Raw genomic sequence first — 25,919 nt, 5'->3', positions numbered from 1 at the left:
ATGATGAACAGTAACATATTCACCATTATTATTGCTGTTCATAACAGAATTATCATTAAAATTGCTTTTATTATTAAAAATTATCATTATTATTACACATGTCAGGTTTGGTGCTCCATAGTCTTATTGTTGATGGTCGTCTTTCACCTCATCTTGCTTATCGTTAAAGATAAGGGAGACCTCACACCTCCAACTGAGTAATTTCCAATAATTTCCTAACTTTTACAGTTGGAAATACTTGTGTATAGGCACCATATAAATGTCCAATAAATAAAACAGCTAATACTAGAAATAAAGCAGAGCGACAAACACCAGATTCTTTGGATTTCGCCGTACATTTATTATGCTCTGGTAAGACAATAGGTTCATATCTATTGCAGCAGTGCCCCTGTATTACAGGAGTGACCCCAGTCATCAGGTGTGTATCTCTTCTGAAATAAGAAATGCAGTATTTGATAATGAAGAACTTTTCTGGTTTTCATCACACATTGTGGAGTTGGGGATTCTTCTTCCTGGGGCGGAATGCAGGAGCACTGGTCCTTCCCGAGTGCAATTAACACTTCTTAACACCTTTTACCGACTGCTGGTCTTGGCATGGAGGTGGGCAAGGCTCTGTGTGGCAAGAATGAGAAGAATAGTGTTAGCAAAGAATGAGTGGCAGCTGGAAGATATAGATGTACTGATGACGCAAAAGTATGATTTTATGGTAATCATATGTGACGTTTCTTGATCCAGACCCATTTCAATATTGTGTCTCATCACTGATGCATTTTTACTAAATCTGATTTTGCTTTCTGCTTGAGCATATCTCAAGCCCATCACTCAACTACAAACCAATCAGATCTCGCACCAAACACTGTCTGTTCTAGATACTGCCATCACAGTTAAGCGTTGTTATTAATGCCAGCTGCACCTCCCTGAACATTTCTCTCAAGCCTACCAATAACTAATCACAGTTCAGAAACACGAATCCCAGCTGCCACAAACCTGATCTCCCCATCTCATCTTGTGCATTTCCCCCACTTAATTGTTTGTCTGATGGCTAATCCCCATGTTATATTAACTTCCCTTCCCCCTAACCCTCCTCCTTTCATATTGAAGGACCATGTTCTGGCAACAAGCTGGCAGGGTCACAATACGCCAACTCTAGGACAAGGTCAGGCGCCGTAAGACCACTATGGTGGTGATGAGCGCAGTATAAATATCAAATAACATAACATTTTCGTACACAGATCACAATAGAACACACATTTTATGGGAAGTCAAAATAGTTCAACGCTCAAAATACATTTGGAAAAGTACTCTGAGTCTTTGTTCAGTCTTTAAGATGTGAGTAGTTTGTAATGCAGTTCATCAATTATTAATTCAGACTTTTGTGGAGTATGTAACACCATTAAGGGTTTTGCTATTAAAATTGTCCAGTACACTGCACTGTCTTGCTAGCTATATGTACACGCAGCTCACTGATGCCAAAATCCCACACACTCCTTCAGTCCATTACCACACTCTCGAATGGTTGACTGTGTTGCAGCAAATGGATACATGTATGGAAATGGTGTTTTCAATAGACATGACATTTTCTGATTACAATTGTATGCATGAAGAAAGGTTGGAACATTTCTCATTGTTCTGACTATGCTATCAACAATTTAAAGTAGATTGAAAAGTTCCTTAGACCTGTTAATACAAAGGCAGGTTTTTGTGGCTTTCACCTCTTTGCTTCTTTTCTAGTGAGAGTTTCAGCGATTTATATCTTTTACTTCATTTGCATGTATTTATTTACTTACTAGTGTACAGGCCCCTGTACACAGGTCAAAGTGCAGGTTTCCATTAACACAGTAGGACCACTATGGATCCCAAGCCTACTGCTCCCTCTGGCGGTCACAACAGGCGAAGCTATGCAAATGGACCACTGTATTTCCTAAGGCAACAGCTCCCTCTAGCAGGGCATCGGACAAACATACATCTGGCCTTTGATATTATACTATGATAGTACTTATACGGTACCTGTATCCAAAGCGCTTTTCAAACATGAACAGTGCAATAAAAATGGAAGAGCATTTCAAGCTAACGTCAAAGTACAGCAATGCTTGAAAAAGAGAAAATCCAGCAGAACAGTCTTGAGTCGGAGACGAATACTGTTTTAGACCCGTTTTCAATCAAGAGTCGAAAAAGTTTGAACATCAAAAGTTAATGAATTCCTCCATACTCTAGGAGCCTGACGTTTGGCCTATCTTTCCATGTTGTGCACAGAGAGAAATGCTCTTTTTAGGGTCATTTTCTGCCAAAGGGGACGTTTTGCCCAACACCTGTAAGCACTTCCTGAACATCCAGATTTTCAGGTCTTTACTACAATGCACACCATTACTATGTGGTTCTAAGGTCATATTGATATTTGGGTGTTAATGCTTCATAAGCTTATTTACCCCAATATCAAATGTTTGGCAATGTTTCTTTCATTGGTAAAGTGAGACAATTCTAAACATGCCCTTCCAAAGACGTGCAGGTATTTGCATGCTGTGCAACATGATGGCCTCCACTCAATGCACTGATCATACAGTGCAGTATGTTTCCAGGGAGGAAGGCCAGTATAGTGTAATTGTGAAAACACGACTTCCTGAAATTCCAGGATTTATTTTATTTATTTGCATTGTTTTTTAAACGCTCACACAGCCCGGTGGCATCGAGGCACTGTTACAGGAATATGTCTTAGTTGTGTATTTATAACGCGCTTAATACCCAGAAGTTTCTAAGTGAGGACCCGGGGATCGAACCTGTGTTGCTTCGTCTTGTTTCCAAGGCGAGCACGTTGCTGCCGAGCTATCCTCCCGGGATTGAGACATAGGCTTCCCTACACTTCCCCTTGTTTGATCTTTGGCAGGGAATTTAATCTCCAGGTGCTTCCAGGGATGAGAGGGCTTGCTTAGAGCAAGCTTAGTCAGTGTGAAATGAAAGAAACATTTTTTTTTAAAAACGTTACATATAAAAGTCAGCCTGTTGCCGGTTAAGTGAGTGCACGTCCGGTTAAGAGACCAGCAGGTGGCAGGCAGATATATGAACATCAAGAAGGACCTATTCTAACAATAACACTGAGTTTCTATTCTCAACTATGTTCCTTTTTTATAACATTGTGAGAGATTATGTTTGCACTGAGTCACCGATGGATTTATTTTTGTGTATTTCATGTCTGAAGGTCACAGCGTGTTGTGAACACATCTTACAAAAGAAGAGATATCAACTAACAGTTCGAAACAGGTGGACAGAATGGGGCAGCTGAGATGACCCTGCCTAGCGGTCTGTTATTTCATAGTTAAGCAATACAGTACACATATTTATCTACAGATGGCCGAACTATTTGTCGTAATTTACATAGTAACAGTCATTTGTTGGAAGCTATGTTCCATTCATTTTTGCAAATATAATCTCAGTAAGTTATCCGCTAACATGGGCTGGTAGCAGCATGCACAGGATATACATTATGCTGCATGAAGCCATATTATTGGACTCACAGGTTGCTAATAGTTTTCTATTGTAAAATAACACGTCTCTCTTCAAGGGTGTGTTTGGTCAGCATAGACCTACCGAGCATGGTAAGCAGAAAGGACAAGTGAGAAGAGGTGGTGGTTGGGTTTTATAGCATATTTAGAATTGTAGATACCAACAATGGGGATATAGTTCACCTAAGGGTCTGAGTGACTATGTCATTCTGAGCCCTTCATGGAAATGAACCCCGCTGCTGATAGGGCCACGCAACAGTGTTATGTTTTGTGGCCACTCAGTGCCCATTTTCCACATTCGGCTCTGACTGTATTGACCAGCAATACACGTGGTGGATAAGACCCGTAAGTGGAATGCATAGACATCCTAGGATGAAAAGAAAAATACCTATGGTCCTGGGCACCTCCTTAGCCTCGCCCTTTAGTCAGCCTCCTTCCTTCGCCACACCACCAGAGACCCAAGAGGCTGATGCAATGCTGCACTCCCCCTGCTATGAAGTCATGCCAGAGGAATATGATCATATGTGAACTTTACTGTCTATAGGAACATAACCTGAGTGTGTAATGACTGCTCACCAATTTCCATTGACTCATTACCATAAGCTTGGTGGGTTCTCATTTGATGTGATGTTTTGTTTAAGTGTGGAAGGATCTTGGATAAACACGGCAGGGGCTTTGTATTGCTTAATTTCCAGCCAGGAATATTTACAGTGTGTCTGCCGTTCTTGTTGTCATAGGTGGACATGGGTCTGTGATTGGGGGTAGGGTGGCAGGTGGCAAGTATGCTTTTGATATCCACCACAGTGCATTGAGTGACGAGAGGGCAGAGGAGGATAGAATAGGTGATGATGATTTCATCTCTCACCTGGGACACATTGAGGAGTCTGATCCTGGCACTGCTGCACCGGTTCACAGGCTAAAATAAAATCAAAATATTAGGGTTAAAATAATGTGCACAAAAACATCAGCTTGGAAATCAAGATCTTCTTAATGCATCACATTTATTGGAAACATTTTCAACAGCAATAGGCGGACAATCACAAAACTAGATGGACCATCCATGGTGGCTGAATATTACTTTTAGTGCAGGTGGGCAGTCTACTTTCACCCACAGGGCAAGGGCATCATGGTCGAAGGAAGGGTACATGCAGCTGTGGAATCAAGGAAGTAGAGAGAAGAGTTCAGAAGTACCCGCTACAAGGCTCATAGGTGGGAAAACAGAAGGCATCCTTTTGGATGGTCATGGCATTGGTCACAGTCCACAACTGAAATGAAGCTCAGATTAGATTCTAAGGGTGGACAGCTCATGAGTAAAATGTTGATATTTCACATGAGAGCAGCCTGCACTTTACGAGGTCGAAAATCAATGCATGATTTAGGGCCTCATTATGGGTCCGGCGGTACCCCTACCGTTGCTAACGGCGGGTTGCCTCCGGACCTGTAAAAATGTACCAGTGCCTGACTTCCCAGTACCACTGGCTCATTACGAGCCGAGGGTCAATTAACTAAATACCATCTAAATGGAGAAATGGTAACACCTGTTATTACAGAGTGTAGAGGTTGGAGGGGTATGCAAAGAAGTGCTATATCAGAAAAAGATACTATTATTATTTAAGCAATAACTCCCTAGGTGGGGAGCAATACCACTTGGTAATGGCCCAGAGACCAAGTTACAGGCCGAAGCAAAGTGAGTACCCAATTGCGAGCCCATGCACCATTAACAAAATGAAATGCTGCCCAATGAGGGGGTTATGGCTATCAGCACACAGCGTATTGTGACAGCCATTCAAAAGTTTTAAAAACTACAAAAGGAGGTGGCTGCCCAGGAAAAGTGGAGAAGGGAACTACCAGGAGTTCCTTCTGACTTATAGGGCGCAGGTCAGTGAACGGATGGGACAGACTAAGAGCGTAGGCAGCGGCGTGGTAAAGTTGAGCCCGGATGTGGTGGTGGGTGGGATGTAAAAGCAGTAGTTGCAGGATTGTGGGGCAAAAGGGGGACAAAGAGATTTAGGGGCAGGGTGGAAAGAAGAATGGTAGGTAAAATAGGGCATCAATTGCTCCCAGCAGATGTGCCTTGACAGCAGCAGACCATGGGCCTTATTATGATACTGGCGATAGCTGTGTCTGTAAAACAGGCACAGCTGTCGCCAGTATCATTTTTTTTCCGGTTTCCGCGAATGGGCAATTACTGGGTCATTACGGCCTTGCTGGACCCGGTAATTGCCCATTCTAAATGGTGCCAGTGCATCCAACATGCTCTGCTCGCGGGTGCCGGTACAACCGCCAGATCAGACCTGGCGGGCGGGAAGGCACCCACGCAAGCAAAACTCATAGTTTGCCGGTCTGGTAACAACGGTACCGGTAGTTTACCAGTACCGTTGTTACCGGATCGGCAAACTCATAATGAGGCCCCATGTCTTTTTAGAAAGGAAAAGAATATGTGCCTTTACTCAATCATTACTATCTAAAAACATTAATTGGTGCTGCCTCTAATTTGGCTGTCAAGAAATCTAGTCTTCTCTGTTTGTGATAGCATCAGTTTTGGCTACTTCTGAGTCTACAATGACCATGATTTTAATATCAAGCTATTGACTCTCCCAGAGAAGAAGTAGTTATGACACATATTTGAGATTGCATTTTTAAAGTTCATGCCGAAAGACACTCTAACTTGAAGGGGAGAGGGGACACCTAAGCGGGTGTTCTGGCCTTGTACCTCATGTTTCTTCCTATCTCTCGCAGGGTAATTGTTATCCTACCTGCATGGACAAGGACATATGCCTGCTGTGAATTCTATGGCTAGAAATGAATGAAAAGATGTGGGCCCTGATTCATGGATTATTTGCGCCGAAAAAAATGGGATTTGTGCGCCATTCTGCCCGCAAATCCATGTTTAACAAATGGGGATTTGCGGGCAGAATGGCCCACTAATGCCGTTTTTTTTCGGCGCAAATAATCCATGAATAAGGGTGGAAATTGGAATGTAGTGTAAGACCCATTGCCGTGGCCTGATCCATTTCTGGGCACATAGGCCTTTTCCTTTATGAGTTCTGTCTGCTCAATAGAAATGTTTTATCTCAACCATTATTTGCAGTAGATGTGCCGACTCAGGTCTCGCATTCAAGATCTGGTCAGTAATGGATCTCAACTCTGTGATGGCTGCCTGCCCATATGGCTGATACTTTTACTGCAAAGCTGTCGGCTGATAGCCGAAATGGTCGGCCTTGGTGTCCTCGCTATGAGAGACATTTCCAACGGCCACGGAAGCTCCACATTCTTTTTTTAAATCAGAGGACTGTCGACAACAAGCTACAGAAAGATATCTGGCACATGAAGCTTTACTCGTTCACTGTCTAAACATGGGAAATGAAAGCCTGTAGATCCCTGAGGAAACTCTTGGGTATCTCTGTGAACATCATCACGACAGCATTAAGTGTTGCTGCCAGTGACCTTTTCAATGTTTCACACTTCGTGAGAGGTTTACACTACTGTCTTCCGCCAATTATTTCCCCAGAGCCGGCCTCGCCCAACTGTCACAAGAAGCGTAACCTGAGCCCAATCCATAAAGTTGAGTAATTCTCTAGATTTCTTGAGCATACTTCAATCTGCAGTTTGGTCATAGAGATGTGAGGGCAACTCGGCCTCTCGCAGGAAGGGGGCAATTGGTCTTTTGGAACACATTATTGGTCTTTATTTTTGCTGATGACTAGATCAGACTTAATTGCACAGATGCCTATAATTTCTAGAGCTAAATCAAATTGTCTGTCCTACAGGAATTTACTCCAGCCAATCCACCGACACTAACCTGTTCTTCATTTGGGAGCTTGTGTATTGGTTTGCACTAATAAGCCCACAGATTCAATGCATATTTGATAGGGTTTTCACTTCTTGCAAAGCCTTCTAAAGACAATGGCCCTCATTATAACCCTGGTGGTAGCCATGCCTGTAAAACAGGCACGGCTGACGCGGGAGTTGCATTTTTTCCGGCACCCGTCAATGAGGAACTACCGGGTAATTCCGACATTGCCAAACCTGGTAATTCCTGCATTGCCAGGTGCTGGTGCCTGTCAGTCCCCTTTCCCATTTGAGCCCCATAGGGCTCAATGGAAATGGGGACGTCTGATGCACCAGCACCGCCAATGACGGTGCCTGTGCATCCGACATGCTGCGCTCGTGGGTGCCGCTCTGCCCGCCAGGCCAGACGGACAGGCACCCGCGAGCACAGCTCGTAGTATGGTGGTCTGGGAACTACGGTACCAACATGCTTACCGGTATCGTAGTTCCCGGACCGCCATGCTTATAATGAGGCCCAATGTATCCTTTCGCTGATGACCAGACCTTGAGTTCCTAGACCTGAAAGAGGGTCCTTAAGTGCCTTGTGCATCCCTCTTGGGACCCGGGTCCTTGCACCCTAATACAATAAACAGTGTGTTTCCCTTTTGCAGTCTCTAGAGCAGGGATCTGCGCCCTGTGGCTCCCCAGATGTTTTGGACTATGACTCCCATGATCACTCACCATTGACTAAGCTGGCTAGGGCTGAAGCAGGTGACCTGCAGGTTGCAGACCATTGTTGTAGCACCAAGAAGCAAACATTGGGTTTGACATATACAGGTGACAGACATTTGGACATGGTTTTTTGCATACTTTCCTTTCCTGTTCGTTTGCACTTAAAAATGAGTTGTCCAGTCTCTGCACGAGCACTCTTTGTAAATTCCCCAACTTTGCTGCAAAGTAATGGCTCATGACGATTTTCACTGACTATTGACTTGTACTTTAGATATATTTGTGTCAATGTAAGAAAAATAAATAATTGCATAACTTTACGAAAGAGTTGGGGCAACTCTTGTTTTTAATCACAAATAATTGTCGTTTCTGCTTGCTGGGCATTTGTCTCCATGTAGTGTATTTCTCATGTATGAAATTGTGCTGTGTTGGCCTGAGGTATATGGGCCATACTACCACAGTGGTACTCTACTCCCCTCCGAGATCCTAAAGTCTTTTTTTGAGTTCAAGGATTCTGCCCATCTGGGGTGTTGTGCCGATCTGCCAAGTCTAATAGTGTGTTATGCTGCATAAGTAGGTATAGGGACAGCACTGTAAAGAGTTCATGAACACAAAATATGTAAGTGAACATGGACTATTTTTCATTGTGGAAATATACTATTTTTACCCATCGGAACAACTCACGTTCTCGGACCACATGATCAATGTTTTGAAAAAGTAAGACAATCAGTGAGATATATCAATGGGTTGAACAGTCACTGCAAAGAGCTGTTGGTAACCTGTATAGCACACGTCTGAATACATCTAACACCCACTCAGTCTTTCATCCTTAAAAAGTCGATAAGGTGAGCACAGATGGGCTGGGTTATAAATTGCAATCATTTAAGAGCAAAGATCGATTTTACTCTGTCGACATTATTGATAATATTGTTACTCACGTTCTTGACACTTGCCCTGGACCTGGGGCTCTTGGCAGTGGGGCTGCTGAGGTTCCTTGCATCCTCCCTTGGCTGACATGGTCGTCTCTAGCACCGGTTGCCTGAAAATGAAGAACGGAAATAATGGAAGTGTCCCTCTGAGCTTTGCCTCCTTGTCTGAGCCTGGGACATATATACGTGCGATGACTACCACCCCCCGCCCCCGCAGCAAGTTGTTCAACATACTTTGGGTATGATCTCAACGAGAATTTCAAAATCCCAAAACATTAAGATATTTCAAGGAACAGCTCATCCCTAATTGCTTTGTTTTCCTTTACCCCCAAGGCAGGGTGTTGAGTTTCTCATCTGATGCAACGTTACTACCTCAGCAGCCACTTCCTGCATTGGGTAACAGGGCCACAGTCTGTGTAACCTGTCAGGTGCAACCTTTCCCCACAGAGATGAGTGTTCAGTTAACAATAACACATCAAGCATCACCAAAAACATCCCTTGTGGTTTCTGGCAATAATTAAAAATGTATGTCCACCTTGTATATTTGGAATTACAAATGAGTTTACCTATCGTTAGGTGCTTTACAATTTTGATGGGATATGGGAAATGAGGCACATACGATGAAGGGTACTCCTGAGGTCATAAAACACACATTTGGTTTACTGGGGATTTTTGCTCAGAAGTATCTGTGGCCCTTCATTATGAAGTAACCACTGAAACCAAATCTCCTCCTATGTGACAAATGGGTGCATGAGGTAATGGTTAAACATTATTATTTTTGTTTTCAGGCTGCTTTATGGTCTTATGACACCAAATGCCAAGATTCTTTTGACCCCAATCTTACATCATGGGGGATTTACGGATCCTAGGGCCGAAACTGAAAACCCCCAGTGCACCTCTGTTGGTCATTGCCCAAAGTGTTGCCAGCTGCCATTAAGTGAGCAGGCCTGCTTTTTTCTGTTCATATTTGCAGTCCACCCCAATGTTGTAAAGTGAGTTTTACCTAAAAACAATAACAGCACAACCAATGCTGTGAGTGACACACCTACTGAAATGTAAAGAGTGGCATGTTCAAAATACCAACTTTTTTGAAGACACTGGATCTGCACTGGAGTTTAAAGGCCTACTATTTCCGAACTTAGTTAATGTCCAGGTCATGTTGGTTTGCAGCGACTGGCCATGATGACCTGAGATTCTGGCTCTATTCTCGTTTTGAGTCTGCGGAAGTCCATATCATTAGCACGAGATAACACCTTTTGGACATTCTAAACCAGAGGCACATAAAGATAATATTTGAGCCACCTCCCTCTTTCCCCACAGTAGATCAGACACATAGAGCCTCATTACACGGTAGGTGGTAAGGGTTTACCGGTAACGGTATTTTACGGGTACCGGTAAATCCTTACCGCCTTACTACGAGGTCCCTTTGCGGGTTGGGGAATTTAACGCCTGCTTTTTGCAGGCGTTAAAAACCAACCCGCAAAGGGACCCAGGTAGCTAATTACGGTACCATAATTAGCGCCTTCCCCATTCCCATTATGCTCTATGGGGCAAAAATGGGAATGGGGAAGGGCAATGGTGGAAGGGGGAATTACCGCCCCGCCAACCTTGGAATGGGGCGGTAATTCCTCTTTCCACCAAGGCGGTACCGGTAAATTACCGGCATGAACCATGGCGCTAATAGCGCTAATAGCGCCATGGTTTACCGCCTACCGTGTAATGAGGCCCATAGTGTGCGGAGGTGTATTACCACTGCCTGGCATCTACCACACTTGTGACCTAATAAAGAACTTTCAATTTGCCATGTTCATCACGGTTTCCAAAAAACAACAATGGACAACAATATTTAAAACATTTGAATGCAGACCGAAAAAATGTCCCATTTGTGAATTGTCCATTTTCTGTTCACTTAAAGGCCTTGTGTTCCCTCTGGTCTAAATGCGTAGGAAATATCATGTATTCATGAACAATGTCCAGTAGTGTGGGTTACTTCAAACCTTCACATGTACACTGAATGATTGCAAGGACGGTGAGGGTGTTATAGACCTAACTGAGCGTATAACTGATAACATGGACTCAGTGATGGTTGATAATGGCACTTTAAAGAACATATCCTGAACCTCTTGGTGCTATATACTCGCTGTTGGCAACTTGTGTCCTGAAATGAAGCTGGTAATTCTTCTAAATGTAATGATCCGATAGGGCTTGCATTATTGTCTAGAAATGATGTCATTTTACTACAAGAAATGCAGAGAACGTCTCCTGTCCATATATCTGATTTTGTTTTGCTTTTACACTGACCCTACTATCATTAAGTGGTAGATCTAAAGGACGGCCCTTGACCTGACTATCTAACAAACTATCAGGTAGTTTTAACATGATCCAGTTGTACTTCATTTCATTCAGATTTGAAACATTGGTCTTCCCTTGGGTTAAGATATTTTGATTGTATGTTTAATAATGGCGGTGCAGATTCAAATACAATGAATAGGACTTTTTGGACTAACATTACAATGACTCATTGTAATCTTCACCACAGTCAGTGACCACTTTAGGTGTCATTTTAAATGCAAATTTGGTGCCAGATTTCAGTGGTCCAGAATTTGTTATGACTTGAACGAATAGCTGAGGTAGTCCAACAATGTCCACTAGATCTGAATTTGTAAATTCACAAAGTAAAAGGTTGCCTACAATTCTGGTTTATCATACATTTTGTTGAGATAATGACCACCTGGATTCAGATGTTCCAGCAGAAGGTATGTTTATTTGCTCTCCCTTGCTCCAATTGATGATTTCTTTCTTGGATTTTAGTTTATAGTGGAGGATTTGAGAATGTAATGTTCTGATGAGGGCAGAAGCGGATCACTTTCCACAGAGCATACAAACCAGTATTGAGAATATAAGTCAGACGAATGGCAGCATCCATTTGGACAGTTGTATTGTGCTTGCAATCAAACGCACATTAGAGGCTCTGATACTGTGGCTGGATCAACAGTGGACAAAATAGAGAAAGGAGGAAGTAATGGGATCTATGTGTGTCTATCCTCTAGCTGGAAACAGAGTACTATTTTATAAGTTGTGATACCCTTAATAAGATTATCTCAAATGTTATGACAACAGAAAAAAAAGATATAACTTCAACGCCAGGACAACATGAATTGAAAAGCTTCTTAAAATATTCCATACTGTCCGTACATAAATGTAAGATAGCTAGAGGTAACAATAGGCTCAACGTCAACAGGGGACAAAAAGCATGTGAGTATGAGTTATATCAACAATTGTTGTTATTTTGTAGTTCCCTCAATTCAAGCAATACCTCTACCATAGATGAGAGTTTGGCTAATATCTCAAGAGATGACTGATTTTCATGTTTTACCATTTTATATGACCATCCGATTTGTACTATTCCTGTATTCGATTAAAACAATGTCAATTTAGAACCAATGTTGGAGGACAACTTTTTCAGTTGACAAAATTGAAAATATATAAATGACCTGAAAGCCGCAGGCCTAGATAAGTTCCCATAGGATTTATATAAAGCTAGACTTATGAGATCTGTTACTAACCAACTTGGTTCAAGGCAGTTTTTGAGAACAGTGATTTACCGTCAATTTGGCATATATCATCTATTGTTCCCATACACAAAAAAGTAAGATCTACATTGGAAGAGATATTTCACCTAAGATCTTTGGAACATTTTGGTGTGAGAAACTTTTGACTTGGAATAATGACAGAAATGTTATGTCAGGTGCTCATTAGGCACTTGTTCTGGGTGAGGTATCGTCGAACAATACATACATCTATCCTTGCTGATTGATAAATTCTATGAGGCCAAGCTAGGGAATATCTACCTTGGCTTCATGGATTTGTCATTGACTTTTGACCAAATGGGTAGGTTCTCTGGGAAATACTCATATGCATGGGAGTTGATGAACAATTTCTGAGTCTAGTTGTGCAAACCTATACATTGGCAAAATCATATGTGCCATATAGTCGGAGGGGAGAACGAACAGATGCGTTTTCATCACACATGGAATATGCCAGAGATGCATACATGCTCTGCCTACCTGAATTGTATAACTGCAGAAGTAATAATTGATTAAGAAAAGCATACATATACCCCATCTACTCCATCTATGCCGCGGAGCGCCCGCGGAGCCAGTCGCTGAGGGAGTCGCAGTCCTTGCAGTCAACCCTCAAGCCTGCTCTGAGATTCAGCCTTACAGTCTTTCTACTGTTTTCACCGTGTCGGTGGACCTACATATACCCCATCTATGCTGCGGAGTGGCCGGGGAGCCAGTCGCTGAGGGAGTCACAGTCCTTGCAGTCAACCCTGCTCTGAGATTCAGCCTTACAGTCTTTCTACTGTTTTCACCGTGTGGGTGGACCTACATATACCCCATCTATGCCGCAGAGCGGCCGCGGAGCCAGTCGCTGAGGGAGTCGCAGTCCTTGCAGTCAACCCTCAAGCCTGCTCTGAGATTCAGCCTTACAGTCTTTCTACTGTTTTCACCGTGTGGGTGGACCTACATATACCCCATCTACGCCGCGGAGCGGCCGCGTAGCCAGTCGCTGAGGGAGTCGCAGTCCTTGCAGTCAACCCTCAAGCCTACTCTGAGATTCAGCCTTACAGTCTTTCTACTGTTTTCACTGTCTGGGTGGACCTACATATACCCCATCTACGCCGCGGAGCGGCCACGGAGACAGTCACTGAGGGAGTCGCAGTCCTTTCAGTCCCTGCAAGGCCCAGAGAGTCAGGAGATGGAAACACCTGCTCCCCTTCTGGAGGCCAACCACCATCATCAAAACCAGGCATTGGAAGTTGAGGGTGAAAAAAGATGCCTGAGAAGCTCCAAACTAACCAACACTCTAAAAGACTTGACATGTGCTCCCCCACTTAGCAGACTGCGCCTGCTATCGGCCACAACTACAGCGGAAGAGCAGCGAGCGTTGAAAGACCTGGATGATCCAGGGACACGCCCGCCGCCTCACTCCAAACCAAGCGCCGGCTCACAAGGCACCAAACTTACTACCAGACCAAAACCATCAGCCCGTCTGACGCGCCTAAAGGCCTCCATGGCCTCAATGACAGCAGAACTGCCTTCTTGGTTAAAATCGGGGCCCCCACCTCAAGAACACTCGCCCCCCCAAAGAGCTAACTCAGCGACCGTGCCTGCTACACCCCGGACTCCCCCTGCGCCGGCCAGAGGGCTGATGGCGGGGGAGCTCGATGAGGCAGGGCCTGCGGGACAGCCGAGCGGGGACAGCCAGCGCGAGACTCAAGATGCATACCGGGAGCCCACTGAAGAATGGACGCCACAACAAACCCCCTCCCCGCCCTCCAAACTTACCTCGCAACAGGTCGCGGTTGTAGAGGTGTTGGGCGACGCGGAGAGGGAGGCGACCCATCTGGACCACTTGGACCACCGATCCCCTCATCGGGGGTCGCGACCGATGACGGCGCCGCCATCCTCAGGCACTCGAGACCAGGTAACAAAGAGCGTGATGATCCACGCCTCAGAGGCGGAGAGCCCTCTGGTGGCCACCGAGGATACTACAGCCAAACAAACAACTCAACCTCAGTCCGATGGACCACTGAGGGAAAGCAGAAGCACAAAGGTGGCCCAGACTTGCGAAGAATGGGAAGACATAGAAGTCTCAAAGACTAACTCACACAGCTCCTTCAAAACACAAAACGAAAATGTAAAAACAAAAACTTTTTACAAATTCCAAACTAGCCAAAAAAAAAGCGTCTGTGAAAGCGAAACCAAAATCAAAGCCAAAAACCTCAGATCAGCCTAATGCGGCAGAAAACAACGGAGAGCACACAGATTTGGAAAAGAACATGGATTTATCAGACACAAACAAAAACTACAAAAAACACAAAAAGAAATTGCAAAGAGAAAAGTTGAAAAAAACAATTGCCAAGAGCACCCATGGAAACTCCCTAAAAGACTTCTTTAAGCACTTAGGCAAAAGAAAACATGACCCCGCAGAAGAGATCTCCGACGCTGAAATCCTGGAGGCAATCCAGGACTTAGCCCCGGTCTCCAAAGTGAGGAAAATTGGAACCAACAATGAATTCAGGTCGCAAACAGCCCTGATGACAGGGAACAGTGACGTGGAAGTAAAAACATCAGAGCCAAGTGAAGCTATTGAAGCTAACGCGGAAGCAAGTAAGGGGGATAACCTGGCTACCAGCCATTCAGAATCCCCGATCCAGCACGCACAAACTTGCGCGGCCACTGGCCAACGACCGCCCTACCCTGAAATCAGAAGCCCTGGGCTGACTCAACCACTTACCATCCCAACAACCCCGGCATCATCATCAACCCCCAAGCAGGGGGAAAAGTCTCCATGCGAAGACCAAGAAACTGAGTCTCCAAACCCAGCAATGACCATTAACCAACCAGTGAGCCCGCCAGATACAAGGGCTACCAGTGAAAATAACGGTCCCCCCCTAATCCCTGAGAAAAAAGATACCCCCTGCGCCCCACCCACAAAACCAAGCAAAAGCCGCTCTCTGAATAACCAACCACTTTCCCAACAGATGATCCAAGACTCCCTCCTCTACACGCCTGTCAAACCCAGAAGATGTAGCGAGGCCACCGCATTCACCCAAAAAGAAACGCCCAGCAAAAAACCGGACATGCTAACAATCATGTCGGCCATAACAATTGCCCTTGCACCCTTCTACAAACTGTACGAATCACTGAGCGTAAACCTTAAAAGACCATACAACTCTACTTGCCATGACGCACACTAAATTGATATTCCTGGAGGGATATGTAACAGCCACGGAAAAATCGACCCTGACCAAGAACACAGAAGCAGACGAGAGTCACACCAAGAGGAACCCCATCGACCCACTAAATCCTGGGATCCAAATTGCTACAGTCAAGCAGACAAAAAAACGTAGAAACACAAATGCAGGAGTCCAGCCGAACAGCACCAGTGGCCAAAATCTCCTCTTCTAAACCAATATTGAGCCAGGGCAACAACTTCACCTTATTTAACAGCATTCCAGGCAGAGCCATGGGCCGCCCGATTGCTACCCCCGAACCCTTCATCTTCAACTCGACGTCGACACGGCCGAAGGCAGCGCTGGGCATCTTGACAAAGGGCTCTGCAAAATCACCACCCAAAAAAGAATCCCAGCCAACCAAAAAAGGATCAGCCAATAACCAAAATGTTCTAAAACTCAGCGCACCTTCAAGTTTACTCAACAGACCGACCGCAGACCAAAGTAGCTCCACAACTCAAGCCAAAAACGACTCCCAGGACCTTATATTCACATGCTCAACTGGTCCGACCAAGACAAAAGGGAATTCCACCTACATCCCTAAGAATCAGCAGAGACCAAGATCTCCAATCACAGTTGAAGACTTCTTAATGGACGACGCCGCGATGAACATCACTCAACATCCAGACTCGGAGTTGGAAAAGCAGACGGACCGAACGCATGAGAAAAGAAGCACGCCCTGCACAAGCGAGCCAACAGCAAGAAGTAGGAGCAACCACAAATCAAAAACAACAGGACCAAGACGTCTGAAAGAAAACCTTCCTCACAACACAACTCACTCAACCAACCAGTTGCAAAGTATCCGAGGAAAAAGAGAAACAACGCAGGAAAGGATCTCACGATCGCCAAGGAAACCATCACAAACTCAAACACTTGAGAGTAAAAGAGTTCAGGAGAAAAGCAAACACACCACTGATCACGATAAAACAACGGGATCTAGAGTGAGAGTAAAACAAACTCCTCCACACAAATTAAAAAAGAGAAATAACATCTCTGTGACGACATTCAAAATGGAACAAACATCGTGGAACAAGGAATACATCACGCTGAACAGAGGAACGATACTGCAAATTTTCAGAAAGATCAGAGCGTTAAAAGTCTTGAGATCGGATGACCTCACCTTGGTTGAGCCATACCACAAAAATGACAAAGCAAAATCCTTTGTGCATATAAGATCTTCTGCTCCAAGCCTCTCCATCAAAGAAGCCCAGGACGAGCTGCGCCACCGAGGCTTCTTACTGACAAATTGGTCTAACAGCAGTGACCATGAAGAACAGAAGCGAGAAAAAACAAGAAAATCTCTGGATAGACCACAGTACATACCGAGAATGGAGAGACAATACACAAACAACCGGCGGCTGAATTCTGAGCAGGAAGAAATCTACAACAATACGCCGAGACAAAGAGCCCCAAACAAATGCAACACAGGGACCCACATACATGACAAAGGGAGAAAAACCAAAGCAGACGACTTCTGCCAGACGCCCGCAAAATCCCTCAGCACCCCAAGAAAACAAAACCCCAGTAGGAACCAGGGAACTGGAAATGGACTCAGCCAGCAAAAAATTGCCGCTGGTAAACTCGGACAAACCTGGACAAATGAAACAACTCTGGGCCTGGCTACCTAAAGCACTCTCAAAAACAACAAAGAAATAGCAATCCGTGGTCCACGAAGGTGGGCCCAGCAAGAAGACCACAGAGGAACCGACAGAAACCGCAGAGATCGACTTAAAAATAGGCTCATGGAACACATGCAGGTTTCAACATCTCATGAGAACAGGCGGAGTCGATCTAGGCCGGTTTGATGTACTAGCCCTACAGGAAACCTGGCTCATCGAAAAGCCATCTCTGGACGGCTTCGAGATCGTAATAGCACCGGCGGTGAAGAGCTGGCTAGGTCGCCCCTCGTCGGGCATTTTACTGGCAGTTCGATCAGGGAGCGGAATCAGCATTTCCTAATCAACTGCAACCTCGAAACATCACTTAGTGACCATCTTGAACTGGACAAACCACGAGGCGAAAAAAATGAAAAACCAGAAGACCCAAATTGCCATCATAGTGGTCTACTGGAATCCACAAGCAATCTCGGACGCAAAGTTCCTCAAGACCATTGAAAAAGAGATCGACAACATCTACGTCGAAAAACAAATCAAACACATTATTATATGTGGAGACCTCAATGCCAAATGCCAGGAGAAAACCGCAACTGCTCAAAAGACCACCCGAAAAGGACCAGCAGAGGAGAGGGGCGTGCAATGGAATGAACTAATGATCACACAAGTTTTTAACAACATGGCCCAAACCTTCCCAAACCCAAAGAGAATTCCAACATGGGAAAGAATAAAGCAAAAGGGAACAATCAACTACATTCTCGCCTCCGAACAAATGCAGAAGGCGATGACATCTTTCAAAGTGATCTGGACGGCCGCAAGTGATCACAACCTCTTGCAAGCCACATGGAAATCCACGGGCGTGCATAAAATCTCAATGCCCCTAGACGTTGAAAGCGACACCCAAGGCAATCGACTCAGGTTGACGGCTGAAAGAATAGACCAACTATCGTCAAATTACGAATGTATCAGACCAAGTGTCCATTATCAACCACTCTTGAGCCCCTATAAAGCAACAACTAGAAGAAACTGTCCGCTGGGGCTGGAAAAAACCCATCAGTACGACAAACAGGTGGTGTCAAAACGAGCAGCAATAAGACGTCTCAAAAGGCTCGCGAAAAACTCCGACTCAGAAGTTCTGCATAAAGAACTTGCAGCAGAAACAAAGAAATACAAATCGTGGATAAAAAGCCACCGTGCAACATTGTACCAAAACGATTCTGAGGAAATGTTGAAAAACGGAGCTGGAAAAAAACGCAAGAGAATTCTGGAAGCTGATGAAACTGACGGGAGTCGCAAACAACAGTTCTCCAACAAACAACGCCAGTGAAGAGAAATGGCAGGAACACTTCGAATCCCTATTTCAAGAGCCAATCAAATCGGGAAACCCTCCAAGAGACGACCAAGAATCACCATGGACAGACGTCTCTGACGAAGAGGACATCTTAGAAATTATACCAAACTGAAAACCTCCAGAGCCCCAGGACCCGATGGCATCACAAACATAGACCTCAAAAATGTTCCAAAGAACTGGGCACCGTTTATCAGCAGGGTCTTCAGTAACTGCACAAACACAAGAACAATCCCGAGATCCTGGACAACAGCGATGGTCGTCCCAATCTACAAAAAAGGCGACAGGTCAGACCCATGCAACTACAGACCAATTGCCCTTTTGGACACGATCGGAAAAATCTACGGGATGTTACTGTTAAAAAGATTGCAAGACTGGGCAAGGACAGCATCATGTGCGGATCCCTTCTAAGCCGGATTAAAAAAAAACTCCACAACAACAGTCAACATCATGTTACACAGTATAATCAAGAGCAAAGCATTCGAAGGCACATCCAGAATATTTCTTGCATTCATAGATCTAACGCAAGCCTTTGACTTAGTGGACAGAGAGAAACTATGGGCGAAGCTCAAAGCTTGGAGATGCCCGGAAAACATCCTCACTTCGATAAAAGCTCTACACAAGGACACAACAATTAGAGGGTAAATCTGAACACCAACGGTTTACTGTCGGCAGAAATACCAACGAGCCGAGGAGTGAAACAAGGCTGCCCTCTGGCCCCTGCTCTATTCACAGCGTTTATCAGCGACTTGAAAGACTCAGGCCAAGCCGTCAGAGCTTTCCCCCCAAAAATTGGTGGTGAGCCAGTGCAACGACTTCTATACGATAATGACATAACTCTGCTGGACCGAACTGAGATAGGACTGCAAAGGCAGCTGAACAACCTATCAGAGTACATTGAGCAGGCAAACCTGCTAATAAACAAAGCAAAAACAAAGGTCCTCATCCTGGAACGGACCTCGAGAAGATCCAAAACCTTCCATTGGACCTTAGAAAAAGTCAAAGTTGAAACTGTCACAAACATCAGATACCTGGGAGCAATGATTGACAGTACAATCTCAGAGAAGAGCATGCAAAGGGAACTCTGGAGAAAAGTTCGCTCCGTGACAACACAGGCCAGAGTCCTGGACAAAAGATATGGCCGCTTCTCGCTGATACCAATACTTAAGTTCTACAAAGTGGTCCCCACACTAACTTACGGCGCCAATGCCGTGCCAACAATTCCGGTCAACATCTGGCAAAAAATTGAGGGCTTCTTCTGGAAATCAGCACTGAACCTTCCAAAATCAACTCAGACAGCTGCTATCAGAAGAGAACTAGGCCTCACCTCCTTAAAAGCGACGGTGGAATTCAGCAGTATATCCTTATTCAGGAAAACAATTCTCCCAGAGGCACTCCCTCTCTACAAACTGATAGACACGGAAATCAAAGAAGGAAGGTGCAAAATGATAACTAACTGGGCAACACAGAAAAGAACCCAGCTCGAGCATATCGCATGCACGGAAGAGGACTTGATCCAGAATCCCACCAAAATAAAAAGGAAACTGGCAGAATCGGACTGGATCGCTACCCAAGAAAAAGCCAACGCAAACAAGCTTTTGCTCCACCTCCCGCCCTTCTCAATGAAACTAAACGAAACTATGCAGCTGCTGTGGAGATTTCCAAATAAGCCGATGAGACACACCTTCCTAAGAGCTCGCCTGAACTTGTTACTCACAAACAAAATCCTACACGTAAGAGGCCAATCAAGCAGCAAAACATGTCGGCTATTCAAAACTGACCAGACGGAGACAATGCGACACCTGCTACTGGTTTGCCCGGCTACTCTACAGAGCTGACAAATGTACCTATGCCAGATTTCAGAGACCTACATCGTGAGTGAAGAAGAGGTTTGGTGGCAACGATTGATGAGCGGCCAAAAAACTTCCTGGTCAATTGCTACAGTGAAGATCCTCCAAGCCGCTCTAATGCAATGCAGTAAGGCAAATGCCGACAGCGCTACTTTGACAGAACAACCAGAACTCAACAACAGTGAAATGAAACAATAAAACTTTGAATACAGAAAAAGTTAAACGAATCCTTGTAAAATCAAGATAACTTGATACACACAAGTAATAAAAAAATAAAAAAGCAGATTTCAGGTTTGGCTTATGCCGATGATGTTGGATTGTTTGTTTAAACCCCAATCGCATTACATTTAATTAATGGTTCTAGTATGATCAAATGTAAAATGGCTATTAATACACCAAAGTCCCATGCAATGTGTCTTCAAAGATGACACTCGGCTGTGTTTCATATCAGTAATGTTTACTTTAAATAGGTAAAGTGTTTGACTATTTGGTTATCAAATTCCCACGTACCAAACACTGGAATACGCATATTGAGAAATGTTCAGTTAAGATGAACCAAAGTATTGCAGGAAGTTTATGATTCACCTTCCAACATGGAGGAGGATCTGGGAATCCTGCTGTAAACAACTATGAAGCCAGATCTGGTGGCATGGTTATATATACTACTGGCATTTGCTCCAGGTCTATTTCATAGCCGATTGCTTGACTGGGAGAAAAAATAATCCTTCTTGAGCATGAGTAGTAGCATGGCTGATAAGCTACTCTGCTACTCTACGTATAAACCACAGAACCCCAATAATGTATACACCAGAGATAGCCCCAACATTAACATGGGCAGTTGATGTTACGATAAAGCCTTACTAAATAAATTAATAATTGCTGGCGTGATGCTGAGAGATAAAGCCAATGCATCCAAATGGCTCAATCATGTGAAAGATAATTTGCTACAGTTAGGTTTATTTGAGTTCTATTCTGACCACACAGCAATTACGAAATCATTGAAACATTCAATAAAGCCAGCAGGCCTGCAAGGTGATAATGTTAGTTTCCCACATGGTGCCCTTAAGAGGAGTTTGATCTGTCTCTATACAACTTTTAGAGTTCTTAGTGATTGGCCTGACACCTATTTTAATTTTATATCAAATGGTACTGCTAGAAAACTTGTCGCCGGTCTACAATTGCCCAATTGCCGATTGCAACAGACTGATCCTTATGGCACAAACATTCTGATCTTTCTTGTAAGTATCGGCTTGTTTCTGAAGAAACTAACATGCGATTTGTGTTCCGTGGAAAATTGTATAATTTATACAGAAAATGCTACTTAATAACATGATTTTCACAAAATGCACTTTTGCCACGATCGTGAGGCTTTTGTATATTTCCTGCAAGCAAATTATCCAACTCCATGCTGTTGTCTAGAACATTATCTGCCAGAAGTCCTATGCATATAAGGCAGACAAGTAGAGAAAATTGCTAACCAAAGCTGACTGTTGATCAGACATGAATTGATCAATGCAATTTGTGTTTTGGTGACTTTTGTGTCTTGTTTATTTCTGTTTTATAAAGTTACATTTAAAATGAACAATGATTAACATGACATTCAACTTTGTTCCCAAAAGAGACCAACAATGCACAACGATATTTAAAACATCCAATGCTATTCATTCCTATTTAAGAGATTATCAAATTTTAAAAACGACTTGTCTTCTCTGTTCTTAATCTTTGTGAAATATATTTTTTTTACAAAAATGCCAAAATACCAAAGCTAATTTAATGTAGATGGGGTTCGTTAAACATGTCTATTTTTCACTTCAGTTTCTGAATTATATATCGAACAAGTGAGTCCTCTAAATTTAGATAGTGCATAACATATTTTTCAGGAAAGATTTGCCTAGCATTGGGCCCTGCGATATGATTTGATTTGTGCCGCTAACATTACAATCCACCAAACTCTACCTGGAAAAATAGATATGTCGCTATCCTCAGGAAATGCGTTACACTGCTGACGTAAGCAGGATAAGAACATTGGGGTCTTTGTTCTCAGGAGAGTCCACGTGGCAGTCACATTGGCATGATATAAGGAGATTGACTAGGTCTAGTGCGATGGCCATCGAAATAAGATTAATGTGATAAACTCAGCAATTTTCTATGTCACTGACATTTTCATTCATGTTCAAGAATAGCTTTTGTAAAAAAGTTGGAGTTTATGGCACTCGCACTTTATGCACTAGAGAAAGATGACAGGCAATAAATGTGTGCTGTGGCTTCTGGTATCCACTATGATGAAATAGATGTTTTACTGCTCACTTTAACTGTGGAACTCGTTTTCTGAGGATTGAGGAATCTAATCACATATTTACATCACCCTCTAGTAGAACTCAGTATTCAATGTTGGCTGTTTCAGAGTTCATTGTTTCTCAGAGTAAATATTAGTAGATATGACGTTGAATGGTTGGGACTTGACCCCAGTGATACTTTTGATGGATTCCGGGCTGCAAAAATATTGTATGTTTCAATATGTGTTAATTATGTGTATGAATGTATGCATGAGTTGCTTTTGCGTAGCATGAACCTATCTAACACAACAGCAACAAGGGAATGCCTTAATATTGATACAGTTAGGATAGAGTGTAAGGTGCACACTTGGATGGACATGGATAGAGGTGCAGATGGTTACAGGCAGGAGATCCTGCCATGGGAGTGAAAGACAGTGTAAGGATGAGTGGAGAGAGAGCTACTGCTGGCTGACTTCAGTAACCGATTGTAAGTAGCACTGGATGAATCCAGGAAGGAAAGGACCACAAGGTAAACCAAAAACTAATGATGGTGCGTAAAACCCTTAAAGTACCTAGATACAGAGCCAAATTGTAATTTACAATCATACAACTATACACAATGGCCTGGATAGTGCTCGACCAGATTATATCTGTTAGCCTAGGTACCTTTATTCAAAGGCTAAGCTATCTTTACCCGAGAACATGCGTGTGCCCATATAATCTGTGAGGGATGTACTTGTGAGACTCGTAGTGGATTCTAGAATCAAATTGCATGTTTCTAGCAAACAGAGGAGTGTGTTCCCACCCGCAGTGATATTGTAGAATGGGTACCATATGCCCGGCATCCTACCTCTTAATTAAAGAGAAATAGAATCCTCATTTTACTGAGAGCTCATGGGGCATGATCTGACAGTGCTACGGGCATATGGTTGCCTGTAAATATATGTTTGTATTCCCTGGAAATGAGAAACGTTGGTGTGCTAAATCAATGCTTTATAAGGGCTGTTGTGCTCAGCACAGCAGCAGCCTAGACATTGTTGATTGTTGGGGTGAGGTAGAATCTCTCTCGGTCTGTTTCCAATTCTGGAGTCTGTACCTTCAACTCTGTCTATTATCAAACTTTGAATAGCAGCTCTCCTGCCTTTGAATCAACGTTGAATGATGGTAGAGATCATTTTACAGAGCATGGCTGTTGGGGCCACATATTGCTTTATAGCTACCAACCACTAAAGGGCCAAGGGCTATGTTTATTTAATAACCATAAGACGTCAGGGCATAAAGAGCAACAGAGTCATAATTCCAGGCCAACCAAGCACAACGCCATCCTTTATCCCCTTTTCTCCCCAAGGGAAATCCACAGGATTTGATTAAGGGCATTTTTGTGAAAATGTCTGTCTTATCAGAAGTCAGGAAGGTAATTGGCATGGATTATGTCCATGCTTTTTACTTGTGCTAAGGGAGTGCTATGTAAACCAAGAGTTTGAGAATGCAGAAGAACATAGAAACCCACCACCTTGCTTTCTGGCTCCTGTCACATGCCCGGGCAGATTCACTAACCGTTAATCAAAATATGTGGCTGACATTCATGGATCACATTTTTTTAGTTTCAGAAAAAATATTTGGAAATTACTCGTTGAGACATTTGATAAGAAAACGTGTGTCAAATGGTCCATCTTAAATCATATTGGGCCAGTAACATTGATCAATACTAAAAGCTGTATGGTGCAACAAATTATCAAACTGTCCCACAATGGCTTGCTGGATCAGCCTTTTGGAGATTACCTTATTACATTAAAACCCAAAACGTACATTGGGGCCACCTAGCATTTTCCTATGGCCAACAGCACATGCTTATAATGAGCTGGTGTCCCTGTTAGTGTCCTAAGATGAGCTGCATTGCCCTGAAATTAATCGAGCCTTCAAATAATGGCAAAAAGGCTCATCATGCTCTTCACTCTCTCTCTCTCTCTGCTCTTTAAGAAGGGATTCCTCACTCGTCTTGGTTGGACTCATCCTCTGCTCCCCCCCACGCCCTCCTTAATCCTTTCCTATGCTGTGCCCTTCCTTTGCACCATTCACAAAGAGACATTGGCCACCACCTTTGCTCCAACCTTGCCTTCCCCTGACATCCCCTCCAATACATTGCCCTCACCTCTCACTCTCAATTTCCCGCTGTCACTTTGTGGCTTTGCCGGAAATCCCCTTTCCTCATAAAAAAATTCTCTCTCCACAGCCCCCAACTTGCAGTCATTAGAATCGCTGAAACATGGATTGCCCTATGATACTGCCACTCTTGCTGCCCTTTGCACTGACTCTGCTACTTTAATTCACTATCCTCAGCTGTTCAAGTCAAGTGGAGAGGTTCAACTAGTGGTTACCAGGGTGAATGTCTTAGGACTGTTTCAAGCCTGCGGCTTTCTCCTGCTCTCATTATATCACACTTCCACCCAACTGCTTGCCCTCCACTCACTATATTTCATAGCCAGAAACCAACCCTTTAGGCACCTCAACCCCTTCTTCCCCGGGCTCCTTACTTGAACATCTTCTTACTGATGTCTCTATCAGTCTTATAAAGGACATTATCCTTCCACAAGTCTCCTGCCATGACCTGAATTGGACTGTATCCTCTCTAACCACTCACTGGCATGTCCCCACATTCTATTAACCAATTTTCAAGGCAATCCCCTTGACCTTATGTTTCATACATCTACCTCACCTCATAAAACTTCACTATTGACACCTCATTTTTTGAAAACCTTTGCATACAATTCAACATCTTTTTTGGCCCTGGATCCCTTTCTCCTTCGAATTCACCCCTTAAATACCTACATTCGAGTTAACATGAGTCGCTTGTGCTCTATCTGATGGATGTTATATCCTCTCTTCTAACACTAGCACCACCCCAGGACTCCTCCATGGACCAGAGCATCCATCAATTCTACTTAGCTCTTAGATCTCACTTTGACCAGTACTACCCTCAATGCAAAATTACTCCATCCCGTGCATGGACCAGATCTGGTTCACTCCCACGAATCACCCCCTCAAAACTGTGGGGATGGTGTAATTCCTGCTCCCTTCGACTCCTTGTCTGCCACAATGAAGCA

At 43.8% G+C, this 25,919-nt stretch overlaps 1 long non-coding RNA gene across 1 annotated transcript; it reads right to left on the bottom strand.

Moving 5' to 3' along the window:
- Positions 1-316: 316 nt before the first annotated feature.
- Positions 317-9,102, bottom strand: LOC138472547 (uncharacterized). Its single transcript, XR_011268635.1, has 3 exons — positions 8,936-9,102; positions 4,363-4,413; positions 317-612 (listed from the first exon to the last, which is right to left on the bottom strand). It is a non-coding gene; the product is annotated as an uncharacterized lncRNA (long non-coding RNA).
- Positions 9,103-25,919: the final 16,817 nt, after the last annotated feature.

Source organism: Ambystoma mexicanum, chromosome 8 (genome assembly GCF_040938575.1).
Source record: "Ambystoma mexicanum isolate Mex_15411 chromosome 8, UKY_AmexF1_1, whole genome shotgun sequence".
Classification (NCBI taxonomy): domain Eukaryota; kingdom Metazoa; phylum Chordata; class Amphibia; order Caudata; family Ambystomatidae; genus Ambystoma; species Ambystoma mexicanum.
This window is presented reverse-complemented; position numbering and strand designations above follow the sequence as displayed.